The sequence below is a fragment of the Mandrillus leucophaeus genome, unplaced genomic scaffold, assembly GCF_000951045.1.
Source record: "Mandrillus leucophaeus isolate KB7577 unplaced genomic scaffold, Mleu.le_1.0 Scaffold903, whole genome shotgun sequence".
NCBI lineage: Eukaryota > Metazoa > Chordata > Mammalia > Primates > Cercopithecidae > Mandrillus > Mandrillus leucophaeus.
The window spans coordinates 485,473-499,892 of record NW_012109842.1 but is presented as its reverse complement, the minus strand read 5'-3'; the positions used below and the strand labels follow the sequence as shown (position 1 = coordinate 499,892).

Genomic DNA, 14,420 nt, shown 5'->3' with positions numbered 1-14,420 from the left:
CCTCAACCTCCTGGGCTCAGGTGATCCTCCCACTTCAGCCTCCCAAATAGCTGGGACTACAGGCGCATGACACCACGTCAGGTTAATTTTTTTGTATTTTTAGTAGAGACAAGATTTCAACATGTTTCCCAGACTGGTCTCAAATTCCTGGACTCAAGCAATCTACCTGTCTTGGCCTCCCAAATTGTTGGGATTACAGGCATGAGCCACCGTGTCTGGCCCAGGTTTTTGTAAACTACTTGGGAGGCATCCCAAAAGCTCTGCTCATACAAGCAGTAATCAAGAAAATGGCTTCATGCTCACTCCTGAAATGAAGCAAGGCACATCCCCTGGGAACTGTAATCTACAGAGAGGTTCAGAGAGAGACAAGCCACCTGTTACAGGCCTCAGGTGCTAACCGCAAGCAAAGCAGACAGCAACTGAGGCAAAACCTGACTCTTGTGTTCTCTTCTTGGGCACTGCTGGGTGTCGAAGCTGAGACTCACAAGGTGTCCTCAATGTGCACTCCTGGAGCGGGACACCGTCCTAAGCCACCTGATGCTGCCAGCCTGCTCACACTTCCATCTCCCATCATTAGCAAAAGACTTCATAAAACCACATGACCTACCTACCCTTTAAACACAATCTGACATTACATCTGGCTCTAATTATACAGTGGCAAGCAAATTGAATTTAAGAGGAATATGCCTTTATATATCTCACTGGCAATAACGACTACCAAATCAATAATAAAATGATCGTATTCGTATGAGGATGTGTGGGTGTTTAATAACACCACATGGCACATACTAACTTTTAGACCTTATAAGCACCATTTATAGATATCGCCACATATTAATTTTATATGGAACGCTGCAGACTCTGAATTTTGACTAGTTGTCAAAAACCATTAAAATACTACCTTGTGGAAATTTGAGTCCTTGTTGCTCCTTACAGCATATTCAAACTGTAAGAATGTACTGGAATCCAATCACACCCTCACCCTCTTCCCAAACCACAAAAAGTGCACACGGAAAAATATACACTGGGCAAGAAGACAGCTTATAGAATGCAAAGTACAGCTTATAAGAGGTAAAGTTCAAGTGAGGAAAAAGCACATGAGGACTAGTGTATTACAGCCAAACGATATATGGGTAAGTCTCATACTACAACTAATTTTCTCTAGGATAATAAGGCACTCACTTTGTAAAGGTGAGAGTCAGTAGGGAAAGTGCACCCTGTGCACACCCACAAGGCGGCTCTAATTTTTGAAAAGCACCCCCACATACCATGTGTTACCACCTCCAGCATCACCAAGACCAGGCTAACGTGGGCACAGAGGCAATCAGAAATGTACAGGCAAGTGTGCGGTGTGCAAGGGTGCAGCAGAGCAAGGGTGCAGTAGAGCTCCATAACCAGAACCAGGGGTGCAGCGCCATCAAGGGGCCGCTATGACCTCAATCCAAACCTCCACAATGAGAAGCTGCTGTGGAATAAGAAAGCGGAAACATAATTTTCAAGCTAGTATTATATTTCTCTAAGCCCATGGCTTCAAGTGGCAGTAAGCCTAGGCAGGTAAGACATGAATTTCTGTTACCTGTTTTTCTCATAATGACCAATACCTGCAGCAGCATAGAGTCATAAAATGTCTAAACAGAACTTTCTTTAAAACAAAATTCCAGAGTGTATATATTCAGATTATTTTTATCTCTTCAAAATAACTACCTTGGGGAGCTATACATATTTATTCCACTGATGTTTCACTATTAAAAATATTGTTTAAATTCATTGCACAATCTACACTGCCATCTCTCAAAGACAATGTTGAAATGATTCCTGTGTTGGCCAGAAAGTTAAGATAGAAAGTTTCTAAGTCCCCTTACAATTCTAATAAATTATTCTGGCCTTCTAGGAATAATATAAGCATCTATGATTTAATAAAATATAACTCAGTCTTAAATAACAAGTTCAACTCTTTATACACACACAATCAAATATTATATGATATCCATACAAGTGGTCACACAGTTGCACACCTTTCTCTATTCTACAAAATCTATCTACAAGGCAGCCCATTCCAACTTCAGACAATTTACTCACTTAAAGCTAAAAACAAAAGGTTTAACCTCTGTTGCCATACAGAACAAGGTTTGAACATAAAGTACACAAATCAGAAATTTAATCACTAGTGATTAAACTGACTGTGACCAATTTAGACTAAGTATTGCTTAGTCATTCACCGAAAAATGGAATATCCATTCATATTTTCCTTGCAAGGCTGAAGTTTTAGAAGAATTAAGATGATAACGTTTGAATGTCAGAATTCTTACAAAATAAATGGTTAATTTATAAAAAATAATAATCTTAAAGGGAAAGAATCATTGATTATTCTAAACTCTGAGCAAAAGTAACTTGCCCTTCAGCAAACCCTCCATCTCTCATCACTGCAAATAATCAGTAGAATTTATTTATTTATCAAACCAGTAGTGCTCAACAGAGGCAGAGGTAGGAAAGAAGGGGGAAGTAGGTCACCCCCAGGGGAATTTTTTTAAATATGTGTGGGGTTTCTTGAGTGGCATTTAAGGGACACAGGGCCAATGCTGCTAGAATTCCCACATGTGGGACAGTTCTTCACAGCAAAATATCATCTTGCCTTTTGCACAGCTGGAGCAACTCACTTGACATTTATGTGTATGAAAAATCTATTTATGCTTCTCTAAACCTTAAACCTACTTCCATTTTACATATCATCAAAAAGTATTTTTGCATATTTAACTAATTCCTGTCTCTCCCAGGAATGCAACTCTGTATATATTGAGTAAAGGCTTTACTTTGTTTTGTGCAGAACTTTAGCAAACACTGTTCACCATTTCAGAAAGATATCATGGAACCCAATGCTGTTCAATGACTCTCCCTCCCCGACATAGTCCACCAATGAAGTATTTTCACTGGTCACCTTCACGCTGAATCTATTATAATCTATTATATTGGATGCAATCTATATATTGGATGCAGGTACAAGCATCCAACTACTTGATTTTATTCTCTAGGTTAGTCATGTCCAAACATTTTGAAGTGCATATCATTTTATCATAAATTACATATATTTTTCCATTGTATTATTTATGCACATTATATTCACTTTTCTGACAGTATGTATAGGTAAGTTATTTACCTGTTAATTTCATTTCAGGATACTCAGAGAAATGTTACAAATATTTGTTATCAAAACACTAAAACTACCACTCGATCCAGCAATCCCACTACTGGGTATTTATCCAAAGGAAAAGAAGTCATTATATGACAAAGCCACATGCACACGCATGTTTATAGCAGCACAATTCACAACTGCAAAAATATGGAACCAACCTAAATGCCCATCAGCCAACGAGTGGATAAAGAAAATGTGGCATACATATACCACGGAATACTACTCAGCCATAAAACAAAACGAAATAAGGGGCTTTGCCGCAACTTGGATGCAGCTGGAGGCCATTATTCTAAGTGAAGTAACTCAGGAATGGAAAACCAAACATCAAATATTCTCACTTCTAACTGAGAGATGAGCTATGAGGACACAAAGGCATAAGAATGATACAATGGACTTTGGGGACTAACAGGGAAGGATGGGAAGAGGGTGGAGGATAAAAGACTACACATTGGGTACAGTGTACACTGCTCAGGTGATGGGTGCGCCAAAACCTCACAAATCACCACTAAAGCACTTACCCATGTAACAAAAACCACCTGTTCCCCCAAAAGCTGTTGAAGTGATTTTTTAAAAGAGTCTGATTAAGTTGAAACCCCTGATCCATAGAACCTCAGGAACGTCCTTCCATCTTGGTTCTTTCCATATTAGGTTTAACAAGCAAGTGAAAAAGGAGCATAGGGGACAGGTGTACCCCAAGCCATTCACTGACGCTTTTATTTGTATACCTGGCAAGGAAGCAGGGAAATTTATGCTCTGGGATGAAGACAAAAAGCTCGATTTCTGTTCTGTTCTGCTCAATTTCTTATTTTTAGTCCAAGAAGCTGCTCGTGGCCTGTAGAAAAGTGCCATCCTACAGAAGGATAAGCTAGACCTGTGCTTTTATTTAACTATGGGGACCTTCATTATGGAAACCTTGAAGGAAACTGGATAAAAATCAGGAAAATGTCAAGAAGGCCAGTAAATTAAATAATCTCAACATAATTTACAAGCAATTTATTTTTCTTCATTTTAGTTTTTCGTTTGAGATAGGGTCTCATTCTGTCACCTAGGCTGGAGTGAACTGGCTCAAACACGGCTCACTGCTGCCTCGACCTACTGGGCTCAAGGGAGCCTTCTGCCTTAACCTCCCATGTAGCTGGGACTACAGGTACAGGCCATCATGCTCAGATAATTTTTTTTTTTTTTTTTAAGAGACGAAGTCTCACTCTGTTGCCCAGGCTGGTCTTGAACTCCTGGGTTCAATCAATCCTTCCACCTCAGCCTCCCAAAGTGCTGGGATTACAGGTGGGACCCACCACACCCAGTTCGCTATTTATTTTTATTTTTGCTGACATGTTTAAATACTTAGGCTAGGGAAAACTTGAAGAACTTTTTTAATGCTCATACACTAAGGCATACATGTTTTGGTGAATTTATGATCTTCACTTTCAGTATAACACTCAACTAGAACACGCAAAGGCAAGGACAGAGATTTTTCAATTTCCAAAAAGTGAAACAGATCTCTCTTTTGCGCCCTATGCCAGCAGTGGCCACGTAAACAATAGGGAAATAATATAACCATGAAGATAGCTCTTCTCCGCAAGGCACTTATTAAAACCTTGCACTCCTCCTTCGTCCATAACACATGGTCTCTGGAGGGAGCGCAATATGAGCCAGCTGACAGAACCAGAAGCTGGCGTGAAGGTCAGGCGGCCTGCCGCTCTGCGGCCCCCACAGACATCTCCTGAGGTGCCATCTGCGGTGCAGAACAATAGTGCCTGTCACTTACGGCCTTGACAAGGATATTCTCACTCTAACTTTTGGAAAGCACACTACTCCCTTTCAGTGTCAGCACAGGCCCCGAGCCTGAAGGCCCGCTAAACCCAGGGGCTGAGCCTGAGCGCCTGCTAAACCCAGGGGCTGAGCCTGAGCGCCCGCTAAACCCAGGCCCTGAGCCCGGGGACCCGCTAAACCCAGGGGCTGAGCCCGGGGGCCCGCTAAACCCAGGGGCTGAGCCTGAGCGCCTGCTAAACACAGGCCCTGAGCCCGGGGGCCCGCTAAACACAGGGGCTGAGCCCGGGACCCGCTAAACACAGGGGCTGAGCCCGGGGACCCGCTAAACACAGGCCCTGAGCCCAGAGGGCTACTAAACAACAGGCCCTGAGCCCGGGGACCCGCTAAACCCAGGGGCTGAGCCCGGGGACCCGCTAAACCCAGGCCCTGAGCCCGGGAGCCCGCTAAACCCAGGGGCTGAGCCTGAGCGCCTGCTAAAGAACAGGCCCTGAGCCGGGAGTCCGCTAAACACAGGCCCTGAGCACAGGGGCCCGCTAAACACAGGGGCTGAGCCCGGGCCTAAAACACAGGGGCTGAGCCTGAGGACCCACTAAACACAGGGGCTGAGCCTGAGGACCCACTAAACACAGGGGCTGAGCCCGAGGACCCGCTAAACAGCTCTTCCACCCCCTCCCAGTGGCACTGTGAATAGTAAGGCATTTCTAAGGAGAAAGGTCTGAGTACCTCCTGCCAGCACCCATCACAGGTATTGAGGAATGCAGCTGAAGGAATAAACCTATTAATAAGCCAGTGAGTCTCCTGTACTGCCATGCAAAAAAAAGCCTCAAATTTGAATTTGTCCATGGTTGTGAGTTTCCTGGAACAGGTCCAGTCTGTGTGGTCCTCCTAATATCATTTACATTCCATGACCTACCACAGCCTTGGCCAAAGTACACACTAAGTAAGCGTTCAGGGAATAAATGAATGTACTCTTACTTACCCGCTGTCTATATTACTGACTTCATAATTTCCAACTGTGCAAGCGCACTAAGTATTAATTACTACTCTAGAATGAAATTCGCCAAGCTACTGAACACAACTTTATTGCAAAACCTGGCTATGAAAAAAAGGTTGACATGACATCATAGAAAACCTCGTGGACTGGAACCGGATGAGGAAGGCCAAGTCACAGCTCCAACTCTGCCCTTACTCAGATGGATAAATGCAGGCAAAATCGTCTTCAAACTGCTATTAATAATTTTATGTCTTCACCACAGTTTGATTAACAATCACAACACTTGTACTTAGCCAATCATGGCAAGAAAGAATCAACAGGGACCATCTACTATCATTAGAACATTTTACAAGAGAAAAGACGTTTTGAATTGATAAAGTTCCCTCCATGTAGATAATGTGCTTTTCGATTCATATTCTGACACAGTGACTTCTGAGCCTGGAAACACTGCTTAATGCAACAGACCTCTGATGTATCATCTGCAAACCAGGCTGGATTAAATCAGCCGCTTGTGACTTGGGGTGATTCTACCCCTCCCCCCCTCCCCAGGGGACAGGAAGAAGTGTCTGGAGATAGTTTTTGTTGTCACAACTAAGGAGTGGGAGGTGCTACAGATACCTGGTGAGGTGAGGCAAGGAACACTGACTGCTGCTTACCATCCTGCAAGGCATGGGACAGCATGCGAAACAACAAATTCCTGTTAACTGTACCAAGATTGAGAAACCCTGGATGAATTTTTAAACTCCCTAAAATTCAAAAAATGCTGAATTCAAATGTGTAACTACTTTTACACAGTTGTAAACTGTACTTGTAAGTAAAGTTATAAACTTTACTTACAAAGTTGCTAAATGTGGGACATCAGAAGCCTCTTCCTAAGCCATAGCTGGCCTAGGGTGGAAGTTACAGCTACTCTGGGCTGAAAGTTCTAGGACCTTGAAAGACAATTTGTTTGGAACTAAATGCAATGTAAAGCCTTCAAAGCCGTGCCTACTAACCTCACACTTTGCGCATCACGGTGATTAATGTGTAACCGTACCCTTCACAGCTTCCTTTCTTTGTTCTCTCGCCCTTTACTCCACAGCGATGGGCATTGTTTGTTTTGGACACAGATGCAAGCCCGTTCTGAAAAGACAGACAATTATATTCTCCTTGTCCTCATAGTAAAAGAATAAAGTGGCCCTAAAGATTACTAATGATCGACTGCGATAAAATAGATGGGCATCACCGATTCCCACAAAACACAAAGACCACAGCACTGCTCAAGTGGGGATGCTCCTTCGAGCTCTTGGTCTGTAAACCTTAACAATTCCTCTTCTAAGCTGAATTGCATGTGTGAGGCTGCCCAGAAACAGTCACATATCTACTAGGAATAAAATTACAGCAAGTTATAGTTTTGGAAGAGAAAGGGGAAAAAAAAATTTGTTCTAACCATTCTCAGAAATTGCGAACATAAAATATAGATTTGGAAGTACTATGCTGGCATCTATAATAATTCACCTTTATGATGTCAAAGGCCAGGACTAAGGGCTATAATGATAGGGAATTAAAGGATATTCTTTGCCATAAAACAAAGAGTAGAGCCTTTGTATTATCTTTGATATGTGACCATAATTATAATTAAATGAACGGCTGAAAGGTCAGTGCTTACATTTTCAATAGAACCCAAAGTCTTAGAAGCCTATACACAGAATCCCAAAATGTTAGGATTTTTGTAAGATTTCTTTCCTGAATGAGCTTGTCACTAGTTGACACAAAATCACTCATCCTTTATTCACTGGGCATCCAACATGTGCCAGACAATTGCTAGGCTCCGGAAACACACGGCAAAAAGTCCTTACTCAACCCAACAAGTTTTCTGGAGAACACGGAAAAGTCAAACTCTGCACCTCAGAATGCAATCGTGGACAACAGCACATCGTGGTAGGAAAGCACACAGTATGTATAGTCCACTGTCTTTTTTTTTTGAGAGGGAGTCTCGCTCTGTCGCCCAGGCTGGGGTGCAGTGGTTTGATCTGGGCTCACTGCAAGCTCTGCCTCCCGGGTTTACGCCATTCTCCTGCCTCAGCCTCCCGAGTAGCTGGGACTACAGGCGCCCGCCACCACGCCCGGCTAATTTTTTGTATTTTTAGTAGAGACAGGGTTTCACCATGTTAGCCAGGATGGTCTCCATCTCCTGACCTCGTGATCCACCCGCCTCGGCCTCCCAAAGTGCTGGGATTACAGGCGTGAGCCACCGCGCCCGGCCTGTATAGTTCACTTTGAAGGAGGCTTGGAGCCTCCTTTTAGGAGCAAACTTCACAAGAAAAGCAGACACAAATATACAAAAGCCTACAGGGAACAAAGACACCATCCCCTCCAAACACACAAAAAGGAGGGTGTCCATGAGTTGCACAAACCATTAGACAAAGAGCAAAAAAGGCCGACTTAAACAATGGAACACAGTGAAAAAACATTCACAGAAACATGAATGAAAGTCTTATAAAGTCTGCGTTGTTCTCAACCTGGCACCAGGATGTGCTTACAGAGTCTCAGGCTTGGCCAAGCTTCCCACTCCCAACTCCCAGATTTAATCAAGTCACACTTAAATGACAGGATCAGCAGCATAAGAAGCCAGTGTGTTTGTGCACACTCCACATTCATGGTAAATAAGAAAAAACAATCTAATTAAAAGTAGAGCACATCCAGATAATTATATAGCTGACCCCACCAGAGAAAAGCTTATAAATTGTGGACCACAAACTGCATCTGGTCAGCAGACGTATTCTATTTCTCTTAGCAGTATCCTAAGATATTTAAAGCAGCATTTTTAAATACAGAGACTTCACATTTTTAAAACTGCAGATTTCCAACTTCAGTTTTGTTTATTTTTAAAATAATGGCCACCGCCTTTAGAACATATAAGATCCACGGTTTGCTGCAGTCTTCACCACTCCCTACTGCCTCCAAAGCACGAAGGGGATTTTCTCACTATTTCTTATAGTAGACAAGTACCTATGTCCAGTTTTCTTTTTTTTTTTTTTTTTTTTTTTTTTTTTTTTTTTTTAGACTGAGTCTCACTCTGTTACCCAGGTTAGAGTGCAGTTGTGTAATCTCGGCTCACTGTAACCTCCACCTCCTGGGCTGAAGCAATTCTCCTGCCTCAGCCTCCTGAGTAGCTGGGATCATAGGCATGCCACACCAGGTAATTTTTGTATTTTTAGTAGAGACGGAGTTTCGCTGTGTTACCTAGGCTGGTCTTGAACTCCTGACCTCAGGGAATCCACCCTCCTCATCCCCTCAAAGTTCTGGGGTTACGGGGGTGAGCCACCATGCCAAGGCTTGCCCAGTTTTCAAAGGTAAGGAAAATAAAAATAAAAGTGAGACCAAATGAACTCTGAATTTTTTTCTGTCTGCCTACTTTCCTTATTACTTTCCTTTAGACATCCAAATTGTTGGCCCTGGATTTAGATCTTAACCCATTTGCCACACAGCACCAAGTGAGTGTACCAGGTGTAACCAGATTAGAAAATCAAAGCCAGGAGTCAGACAGCTGCTCTTCTATGAACTGGGCTTTGATTGGCATCAGCACTAACCTACATCCCATACAGGCCTGGAATTGCGGCTATAATCTGGTCCTTGATTTTTATTTAGAAATAAATCATCATAACAGTAATAATGACCAAATACTATTTTTTATATGTTGTCACTCCGGGAAGTACTCACAAAAGAAGAAAGGATGAAAATTAAGCAATGGCTCATAATTACAGAACCACTGACCCTTCGGGAGTTTGGAAGGTCCCAACGTCAGGATCAGTGCTGGGGCTCCATGCTGCAGGGAAAATGAGATAAAAATGGTCCATTCGGCACCTCCAATAATTTAGACCGTCTGGTCAGGACTGAGAAGTTACCACAGAGGCTCTTGATGGCACACTCTAAGACTGCATGTGTTTGGGGGCATGTGCCCATGTACAGACAGACTGGGAGTTCAAATTCAGGAGGGCTATTAGGCCTAGTGCCTAAGCAGAATATTAAAACCCATCATCACAGAAAAGGGGAAAAGCCCACATTTGCTAAGCTCCAAAACCATCTGCCTAGCACAGTGCTGAGTGCCTGACACACACCACAACTACACCAAGTTGTCGCCTTAAAAATAACCTCTTTCCCCTAGGGCTCACACTGGGGAAATGATCCAAGCAAAGTTACCAGGTACACTGCTCCCCAGTCTTCCCCATCTCCAAAATTCACTCCGCTTCTCATGCTAGAGATCAAAGGAGTAATCCTGGAATCTCCCCGTTTGCCTACCCTCTAACCCATCAGCAATTCTGTAAATTACACCTCCAAAATACTCAAGTCCCTCCACTTCCACCCACCTCCATGCCCCACTCCCCAGCCCAAGGTCACCTCCCTGACTCCCAACTGGACACCTGCAATGGTATCCTAACTGGTCTGAATAAGCTGCACAGACCTCAACGAGGCCTTCCTGGGGCCTCCAGCCATTTCCCACCCAGGCCCTGCCCTCCTGCCTGGGGTCTTCTCTCCTTCCTCCAGGGCACCAAGCTCTTTCCCTAGAAACCGCCTCAGGGGCTTCTTTCTGCCTGAACTTCCTTTTGCCTCCATTCCCCACCTGGCTAGCAGCTACTCATCCTCAGGCACCTCTTCTGGCCCACAAACCTGCATTAGGCACTCATGTGGGTCTTTTTCAGGGTTACTTAAAGTCTGTACTTACATATGTTTGGCTGATTCGTTGCTACCTGTCTCTCACTGGACTACAAGCTCCATGAAGGCAGGCGTCATGTCTGCATAGTCACCCCCATACACACAGTACACAACTGACACAAAGTGGATACCCGAAAAAAATGCCTCACCCCTACGTTCCTCAATTCACTCAAAAAAAAAAAAAAAAAAAAAAAAAAAAAAAAAAAAAAAGACTGGAGCAATGCTGATTTAATCTAAAAAGTTCCTGTCATGATCATCTTAAAAGCTATCAGAATAGCTTGCTTACATACCAAAATGTAAAAGTGTTGTACTCTCTATTTGTCCCTCTAGTTAAACACATTCTCTCTGGCTAGTTACAGTGAAAAGAAATGAGATGCATGCACTGTTGTTCATCTCCTGAGGTCCCCACCTGATACTTTTCAAACAGTTTATTAATCAATTATTAATTGTGGCAGCAACCACACTTTTACCATTTCACATCCATCTTCAGGAGGGATACATAAGCATTGTCAGAGCTTGCCTCATTACTTCCAGCCTCATTAAGAGAATGTTTCCCATATGAGCTCAGATCAACACAAAATGAAGAAGGTTCACCAGGTGACACTGAGCAGGGCCGCCACTACTGCGACATCATCCCCAAAAGGTTCACATAGGTCAAGGGAACAGAGCTGTGACAACTCTGATGGGCTCACAGTTAAGGTTTCACTTTTCCATTGCTACCGTGGAAAAAATCGTTTGTATTTGCAAAATAAAATACGGATAATTATCCTAAAGCACTGTCCTTTAAAAAATTCATGCAAATGCTTAAAACAAAGATTATATGTGTATGAGTGAACTGAAAAGCTTCATTTCCCCCAAGCATCTTCTAATTTCATCGTTCTGCTTTATTTTGCTTAAGTACAAGATGCTGATATTTATACTGCTTGCTGTTATTCACTGTAGTAAACAGTGCATTGTTGTTTTTTAATGGACCTAAATAGTTTTCTTCAATTGGAGGTATGTTCCTATAATAAACTATCCTCAAAATATTGTTGCCAATGCTACAAGATGGAAATGTTTTGTAAAGTGTAAAATGCTATTCGAATGAAAGGAGGACATCTGTATTCCTCAAACAGAAAGCAAAACATTTACACACAGCTTGCACTGATGTGTCACCACTGAGATCACCTCTTTTTACCCAAGTTCAACTACATCTTCTCAGTTCTTATTTTTTTATTGGCAACTGACAAGACTTACCATGCTGTTCCCTGCATTCCCTCCCTTATTTCTCCACTGGCTTCCCTGTGACTGAGACACCTGGTTTTCCTCCCCCTCAGACTACTTCTTAGTTTCTCTCACTGACTCCTTTCCTGGGCATGGACCATAGTCATGGAACTGTTCTTTTCTCTCAGTGCTAGTTTATTCACCCTAACACACGCTTTTTAGGGTCACCCCCATAGTCGCTGAGTACTTCCTAACTGGCTTCCCCCTGATCCAACATCAGAGTTTCTCTCTCCAGTGAAAAGCCATTTCAGGGTTTTCAATGGTTTTCAATTCAATGGTTTTCTGTTGTTTAAGGATGAGCCAAAGAATATGTTTAGTTTTTCGCAATGCAAAACCATTTTGCTTTTACCAAAATATATTTTCTATAATATATTAATACATGATCTAAGCATTCCTAAAATAATATTTTAGCAGAGTAATTTGATAAACGCATTGTTTTAACTTTTGTTTTCAGTTAGGTTACATGTGCAGGTTGGTTACACAGGTAAACTCATGTCATGGGGGTCTGTTGTACAGATTATTTCATCACCCAGCTATTAAGCCTAGTACCCATTAGTTATTCTTCCTGATCCTCTCCCTCCTCCCAACCTTTGATAAGCCCCAGTGTGTGGTGTTCCCCTTCATGTGTCCATGTGTGTTCATCATTTAGTTCCCACTTGTGAGAACATGCGGTATTTGGTTTTCTCAATCCAATGTTGTATAAACGGAATTTATCCTTTCCACCCTGCCTCCAGCCCACGAAACCTACCTTTCCTGCTCACGCCCCCACTTCACCAGCAGCAGCATTCTTTCTTAATTAAAATAATTAACTGAAAGAATGAACACTTATCTAATGGTGATTTTCAAACCTTCCTTCAGCTCTCTGGAGAATGGAAACCTTGACCCACTTGAAGGAGTGATGGGGGAAGGAGGGGTGAAGGCCTCTGCTTCCTTGGTCAGACTGGGTGCTGGTGCTTCCTACACAACCTCCTGGAAGTGGCTTTCAGGTCGGCCTGTTCTTCATAGGAAGAATTCCAGGGCTTTCCATCTGCAAATCTTCCTTCACAGTCAGCCTGATCTCCCTCACTGCTGCTTTTTATCACCTTCTGCCTCTGCTCAGCAGTTGTCTGCTCATATATGGATTCAGTCCTACGAGTATTTGTTGAGCATGCACTTACCCACGTGTCAAGTCCCATGCTAAGCTAAAGAGGCTTATTACCACCAAAGTGGAATAAGAAGTGTAGTTTAAGATAAAACCACACAGGTACTGCAGTGAAGTTACACAGATGATACAGAGCACCGAAGATTCTTATGATGAGCTTTCAAATATGCAAACTTACTTCTCTTTAAAGTGAAAGTTAAGTGAGTTTCCATCCCTACAAAAAAATTTAGATAATTAGCCAGGCATGGTGGTGCACAGTTATCCTCCCAGTCCATAGGCTGAGGGGGGATCCTTTGAGCCCAGGAGGTCAAGGCTGCAGTGAGCCATGATGGTACCACTGCACTTCAGCCTGGGTGACACAGTGAGACCCTATCTCTAAAAAATAAAAATAAATGTTTTAAAAAGCGAAAGTTAACACAGTTCCTTCACTTTCTTTACCTCTGTCTTCACCAGATCACCTTCCCACCAATACCCTTTCTTTGGAAATGGAGTGAGAGCACACTGCAGAGGTTTACCAAGCTTAATATTTCTTGTGACCCCAATATTGTGCAGCAAAGTGCTAAGTGATTCTGCAGTCAAGGGTTACATGCATCGCATCCTCAATGTGGCCTCACATCTAAGAGCATCATTAATAGCAGTGTTATGTTCATCTTCCTTCCTACTCGACCATTACACACCCAGTCAGTGTAGTCAAATCCAATCCCTTTGGATACTCCAAGAAAAAAACCTCTCCTCTTTCAACCATTTCTCCTAATTCTGTAGTAACATAAGGAATAACTGAAGTTGTCCGTTTCAGCATCTTTCGAAGAGCTAAATGCATTCCAAGTTTTTCATGTTACCAAGCACCAAAAACAACTCTACCGTACCCACCACCTGTTTGTCACTTTAACCTTTTAAGGTGACAGATTAGAAAACAGAAGAGCCACACTACACTTATTTCAGCCAAGGACTGAAACTGGAGCCTGCCACAACCGTCTTCTAAACAGCTCCAACAGAGGGATCCAGAAGATGGGCCACTAGCAAGTCATAGTGGAGTCCAAACAAGCATGAAGTGAGAGGGAGTCTTCAGTATGGGAATGGCCAGGGGGGTCGTGGTGACCAGCTGCCTTCCTCTGGCTATTAAGTACAGCAGTCTTAACAGTAACAATGACCAGGCCTTCCCTTTATTTAGTTCCACCTCGGGGCATTGGCGCATTAAGAATGTCCCTCTAAAGGCATATGTAAAATAAAGCACACTTCGCACTTTAACCAGTGACTAAGGAAGATCAAAGGCAGGGGACAAAACCCACCCGGAGTTTTCGACCTCGCGAAAACGCTCTCACCAATCCCGCAGGTAACTGCGGCGCTGGCCCAGGTGTGCCCAG

The 14,420-nt window shown here is 43.0% G+C and overlaps 1 protein-coding gene across 1 annotated transcript in view; it reads right to left on the bottom strand.

The window, feature by feature from the left end:
• L3MBTL4 (l(3)mbt-like 4 (Drosophila)) overlaps positions 1-14,420 on the bottom strand; it is a 465,654-nt gene extending 451,234 nt beyond the window's left edge. The window contains exon 1 of the mRNA XM_011969788.1: positions 14,346-14,420. The gene's annotated coding sequence lies outside the window, so the exon portion shown is untranslated. The remainder of the gene's footprint in view (positions 1-14,345) is intronic.